The following is a 6,979-nucleotide window of genomic DNA, read 5'->3' as shown; positions in this document are numbered from 1 at the left end:
GGCGGCCCCGCGGCGGCCCGCAGCAACGGCCGGGCGCAGCACGCGCCACATCGCCCGTCACCCCGCCGCCGCCAATGGCAGCGCCCCCGAACACCGACGTCACCGCATCGCCCGATCGCCCCACCGCGGCCGGGGGCTGCCCAGGAGGAGGGAATAACAGTGACTGAGGGGAAAGGCGTCGGCCGCAGCCAACCGCAGCGCAGACGGGTAGGGGCGCTGACCAATACGGAGAGGGGATAGCGGTGAGCCAGCCAATGGGAGCGGGGAAGCCGGGTCAGGCCGTGGCGACGCCGGGCGGGGCTCAGCCGTTTCCGGCAGGGCAGGGCTGGACGGCACTGGACCGGACTGGACTGGACTGGACTGGGCCGGGCCGGGCTGGGCTGGGCTGTCTCGTCTCTGTGCGGGTGGGCATCGCGCTAAGCCGACAGCCGGCTGCTGAGGTGCGGTCTCCCGTTCCGAGCCGAGCTGTGGTGGCGAGGCGCGGTTCTGGGACGCCTTCTGTCAGCAGGCGCCGCTGAGGCGACGCCAAGGCCCAATGTTGGCGGGAATGTGCCGGGGCACGCAGTCACACGGTGGAACCAGCGCCACGGCAGACGGGCGAGTTCGCCAGGCAGGGGCGAGGCTGGATGTCGATGGGTGCCGTGCGGGCCAGGCAGGGCACCGCAGGAGAGTGGTCGCCAGGCCTTCATCTGGGGGAAAAACCACCTCGAAACGTACTGCTGCTGTGACTTGCAAAGATGCAAGGCGCCTGTATCTTCCCTTAGTAAGCAGGTTTGAGTATTTCTAACATTAAGCACTGTCTCTTGTCTTTCCACCCATCCGTGAAAACCAAAGGACAGCACCGAAGTGCCATTTCCTACAAACACGCCTGTGTTTGTGGCAAACAGTTCCAGGATTGAATTTCTAATCAGTCCTGGGAGCATTCTTGTAGGTAGATGCCATAACCACAAGACTGTAGACTCGCAGGCCTTTTTGGCGGTCTCTGTAGCACATTTAATCTTGGATGTTCTTTGCTCAGTAGTAGCATTCCTTGAAGACGCTAAGTGTGTGCCATACAGATCACAGCCTGTCACACTCTGAGGTGGGGAATGTTGGCCAGTTGCCTCCCCGCCTTCACTGACAGCTACAGTTTGTAGAAAACAGTTACTATGTTAGTCAAGCTCTGAAATTGCCTAACTCCTTATGTTCTTAAGGGACAAAGAAAGAAACACTCGGTTTCTGGATAAGAATCAAGCACAGGCAAGACGTCACGAACTGCTCAGGTAGGGTAGTTCTAGACATGCACAGATACCCAGTCTAAAGGCAGAGGAACTTCAATACCAGCCCCTACGGAAACTTCATGGCACCATAGCTGAACACCTTCTGAGCAAGACTTCTGCTGCTGATTTATCGCCTGTCCATAGATTTGGATTTATGGTTAGATTCCATAAAAGAACTAGTGTGGTGAGTTAACCCTGGCTGGACACCAGGTGCCCACCAAAGCTGCTCTATCACTCCCCCCTCCTCAGCTGGACAGGGGAGAGAAAATATAACAAAGGGCTCATGGGTCGAGATAAGGACAGGGAGACATCACTCAACCAATTACTGTCATGGGCAAAACAGACTCAACTTGGGGAAAATTAACTTAATTTATTGCCAAGCAACCAGAGTAGGGTAATGAGAAATAAAACCAAATCTTAAAACACCTTCCCCCCACCCCTCCCTTCTTCCGGGACACAGCTTCATTCCTGGATTCTCTACCTACCCCCCCCGCCAGCGGCACAGGGGGACGGGGAATGGGGGTTACAGTCAGTTCATCATACATCTCTGCCGCTCCTTCCTCCTCAGGGGCAGGACTCCTCACTCTTCCCCTGCTCCAGCATGGGGTCCCTCCCATGGGAGACAGTTCTCAATGAAATTCTCCAACGTGAGTCCTTCCCATGGGCTGCAGTTCTTCACAAACTGCTCCAGCGTGGGTCCCTTCCACAGGCTGCAGTCCTTCAGGAACAGACTGCTACAGCGTGGGTCCCCCATGGGGTCACAAGTCCTGCCAGAAAACCTGCTCCAGCGTGGGCTCCTCTCTCCACAGGGCCACAGGTCCTGCCAGGAGCCTGCTCCAGCGCGGGCTTCCCACGGGGTCACAGCCTACTTCGGGCACCCACCTGCTCCGCCGTGGGGTCCTCTCTCCCCGGGCTGCAGGTGGAGATCTGCTCCCCCGTGGACCTCCCTGGGCTGCAGGGGGACAGCCTGCCTCACCATGGTCTTCCCCATGGGCTGCAGGGGAATCTCTGCTCCGGCGCCTGGAGCACCTCCTCCCTCTCCCTGCAGGGTTGTTTCTCTCACATGTTCTCACTCTTCTCTCTGGCTGCCATTTCTGTCTGTCTGACAACTTTTTTTCCCTTCTTAAATCTGTTATCCCAGAGGCACTACCACTATTGCTGATGGGCTCAGCCTTGGCTGGTAGTGGGTCTGTCTTGGAGCTGGCTGGCCTTGGCTCTGTCGGACACAGGGGAAGCTTCTGGCAGCTTCTCACAGAAGCCACCCCTGTAGCCCCCGAACTACCAAAACCTTGCCACACAAACCCAATACAATTACAAATGACGTTTCACATGTTGTCTTGGAGGCATCACTCTGACTGCCTTTCAGCTCACATTCCAGCATTTCCGTCTGGTTTGTTTTGATTTTTCCTGTGAACAGGACAGATGGATAGATGGCCTTTCATTTAGAGATACCATTAACAGAACAAAATTTCAAACTGACAGTTAATATCTTACAAGGGAGGTGTCTTAGAGGGGTTCTGCTGTGCAGAGCTTGATGAAGGGAGAGTAAGAGGTAGGAAGTGGTTTGAGTAGCAAAGAGCATTAAGAAGTTTAAAGCAGAGCTTGATGAAGGGAGAGTAAGAGGTAGGAAGTGGTTTGAGTAGCAGAGAGCATTAAGAAGTTTAAAAAAAAAGTGTGCCTTTAACTGTAGAAAAATACAACATAAGAACATTAATGTTAATATTGTGTTATTCATTAATACATTAAAAATGTAATATGCATTAACACAAGAACATTAATAATGATTAATACACACTCTCAGACAGGACTGAAAAGTAGAGAGATTACTTTTTGTCTGGAGTCACTGTTTAGCATGAAAACATGGTAAATGGAGATTGAGCTTTGCAGAAATACTAAGAATACCCTTTGCTATATTGATCACTTGCTAGTTTCATTGTACCAGATGAAAAAAATCTGTCAAATTCTTCTTCTATTATTCTCCTCATGTAACCAAATACAAGCTACACAAATCTATCAAAAATACTCTTAACTGCCGAGATGGACAAACAAACCAGCATCTCGTATGAAGACAACAGAGTTAACAACCAACCCTCCTGCAAGTGAAACTCTTGGAATGGAAGCTTCTGCCCTAAAAGACAGAGATGGGGTCTGTATCTGGGGCACAGCTCAGAGGACACTGACATACACCAAGGAGCAGATGTACACAGTGATGTTCAAGCTACACAGCAGAAGGATACCAGAAAATTGTCCCTGTAGATAATGGAGAAAAGAAAATAGATTTTTTTCCCCAGTAATAATTATTGAGAAGTTCTGTATAGGCACTTTAGAATGTGACTGTCAGAAACAACTATAGTTCCTGTCTTGCACAGACAAACACAGCACTTCGCCTGGAGCGATGTTGGTGAGCACCATGTCTGACAACAAGTCCTGGTGGATAATGACAGGTAAAAAAGCAGCCAAAAAGGACAAGAGAGACAAAAGAAACTCTTTTCACAAAACAGACAAGGGAGACACCTCCCAAGCCTTTAACCAAAAACATTTTCAGGATCAGGTCTTTTATGTCACCTGTATCATCCTTCCTCTCGCTCCCCTCCAGACTTAGCCTGTACCTTCAAAGCAGCTATTTGTTTTGAAAATAAAACACCCTCATTTTTGTAATAGTATGCATTTCACTGAAACCTCAGAACTTTTCCTCCACCCCACATAAAGAGAAGCATGCCTGAAGTGACATATACATGCCTTTGAGACTTGATTTAATTTATGCATCTCCTGAAGTCTGCTGACTGTTTCCAGACACTCTACTAACAAGGGAAAAGCATTTGCTTGCCACCACTGGGAAGTCTCTCATTTCACCTGAAAAGGCAATGAGCTGCAAATAAGTGACAGATTTTTGCTATCTACTAAGATAAAGGGAAATGCAATTCCCACCAAACTGGAGGAAAATATCTTAATCGTCCAGCAAGTTAAACAAGAAGATGGTACACCACAGGATGAAGTAAACATTGAACAAACCTGGGATTTGACCCCAGCCTAGAAGGCATAGACTCTTGAGACACGCCTTTCCTCAGTTTTCAGCTTTGCCAGCAAATTAAGACTTTTTTCCCCCCACCTTTCATATCTAGCTTGCCTCTTTTTAAGCTTCCTGCTCACTTGTTTGAACATTTAAGACTTCCAGTTCACCCTTCTCAGTTATAGAGCTATCCTTGTTCCTGGTGTCCCTGAAGAATCCCTCTTGGAAGTCTGCTCCTGCCCTGGAGTCATAGCTCTTCAGAAAACATTTGTCTAAGTGATCCACTTATGTGCAGAGTGAACAACAGCCTGGGTTTTATCTGACTTGGGAGGTATATACCTCCCAGTCCTAACTAATCTGCTGTTGTTCACTTGACCCTTCTTTCTTAAAAGGCCTATTTCAGGAAAGTGGGTTGGCTTCAGCTCACTTCAGAGAAGACAGATGGCTTTGTAGTAAAAATGTAATACATGTATGCTAAATATATAAGTAGGATGTTGTATCTGCATTTAGTTTTGCTATCTCAAGCATGATGGGAAGAGTGCTATGATGGACGGCTTCCAAATGTTTCTGTACAGCATAAGGTGATGATTAATGATATAGGAAACCGCTCTTTTAGGAAGGAGTTATTAGGTTTCCTACATGAAGGAAGAAATAACCCTTGAGTTCTTTTCTCCCTTAGATCTGTTTTTCTTTTTTCTTTCTTTTGGTTTGAGCTCTGGGTAGGAGGCTTTTTCTGCTAGTTTTACAGGTTTGGAAAAAATCTTTATTTGGGACATTCAACTACTACTCCGTTCTGTTGCTGGTTTCCTAAGCCTTGTATCTTGTCTTCTCAAGTCCAGCCACGGGCGCAGAAGGAGATCTGGAAGTTGATGTCCAGGACAACCTAACTTTTGCCACTCTGTTGACTGTAATGCCTATTAAAAAAAGCTTCTTAGCTGTTGATAAGATGCTAACTAGTACTGCCCCCCATTTCCCTAGGTGCCTTCCTGTATTGCTGTCTAGGTCCCTTGTTTTAAAACAAGCAGTTTGTGAAAAGCACGTGCTATCTTTTGTTCTGCACTTGCCCCTGTACATTACACAGCGTATGCTCCTCTTGTAGCGCCATGACAAAACCAAACCCGTCACAGGGCTAGAGTGACAACAGGCCACTTGCCGTTCTTTTCTCATGAAAAAGCAACTGCATCCATACAAGGCTTGTTAATTTTCAGGTCAGAGCTACCCTGTATCAAGGAAAAAGCCCCTGTCTTTCCTTATTGCAGTATTTTGCATTTCTTCAGGAAAAAATCGGTCATCTCTTGTATTGCCCCCTGCTGATAGAGAGTGAGCTGCTCCAGAGAGTAAGAAAGTTGCCAAGTGTTTTCCCAGGGAAATCTGAAATGTGGATCCTTGTGCTCTGGCTGGATGTTTTTTTCCTTCATACTTATAGCTAAACCAGTAGAATTATGTTAGGATGAAGTAATTTTGGTAGGAAGAATGAGCCTTAAAAAAATGTTTAGGTGGGAACTGAATAGCTGAGGACTGTAGTTGTGACTTGGCTAAGATGGCTGAGAAAACTGAAACTGGACCAACTATAAAGAGAATTCAAAGCATCAAACTGTGCCATTTGGTCAGGTTGTGTTCAGGCTTCCTTCCAGGCAACTCTGTTCTACCTCTTGTCCATCTTCTTTTCCCTGTTCTGTCTCCCCCCTTTCCTCTCCTTAAAGCCATTTAGCTATTCATTTTGCTCCCTTCCTTTCTTCTTTTGGTGGCTTTGAAGAAGGGAATAGGCTAAAATTATGGGAAGTTCTCAACCAGTTAGGGTGGTTATCTTGTAGAATGACCTCCAGTGATGAAAAAGATGCTAGTAAATAGGTAAAACACGCTATTTTTGTCAGTGCTAGTACAGCTGCAAGTAAGACATGACTGCACAGAAGGAGGTAGAAAGGGGAAAGAAGACGAAAGAGAGCAGCAGGCATACTTGTAGCTGGGAAGCACATGAAAAGAAAATGTACTATTTTCAGCCTTCATTCTGAGGCACATGTTCTTCTGGCCTTTTTGCAGACCTCTTCTGAGGCAGCCAGATAATCTGCAGGAAGAGAGAAAATAATTAGGCAAAGGCCTCTTTTGGCTTTCACAATCTGCTACAATGAATAAGAATTTTAGGTGAAGGTTTCTTCTAAGTGTTAATCAGCAAAGGAATTAATCACATTTCAATTATGAGTTGTAAGCTTCAAAGCGAACAGCCTACTTGCAGCATGTAGTGGTTAGCTTTGATTCACTGTTTCTGTCATGCTACTGCCTGCAGACGCAGTAGAAAAAGTCCAGATTCGGTATCTTCCAGCCATTCTACATTAAAAGATAAGGAATTCCCAGCGGAGTTTCAGGAAAGTTTCCTCTCCCTTGGCAGTCCACGGTGGTCCCCTCGGAGAACAGCTAGGATGCGACACAACTCAGCTTTGCAAGTATCAGCATTAGATTAGCAGCTGGGAGACGCAGGGCTGAGAGCTAACCGTGGAAGGGGGGTGGTGGTGGTAGCAGCGCAGCCGCCCGCCCCCGTTCTTCGCAGCCTGACGGGGCCCGCAGCCGTACCGGCGGTTTTGTTCGTGCGGTGGGTCCCCGTTCGTCACCGCACCTGGGGGCAAATGCAGCACCAGCAAGGCCGTCGGCACGGACCGGTAAGCTCGCGTACCGATCTACCAGGGCTGACGGGAGCCGCCGGGCGGGAGCCGCC

This window comes from Haliaeetus leucocephalus, unplaced genomic scaffold (assembly GCF_000737465.1).
Source record: "Haliaeetus leucocephalus isolate CR32 unplaced genomic scaffold, Haliaeetus_leucocephalus-4.0 Scaffold0, whole genome shotgun sequence".
NCBI lineage: Eukaryota > Metazoa > Chordata > Aves > Accipitriformes > Accipitridae > Haliaeetus > Haliaeetus leucocephalus.
This window is presented reverse-complemented; position numbering follows the sequence as displayed.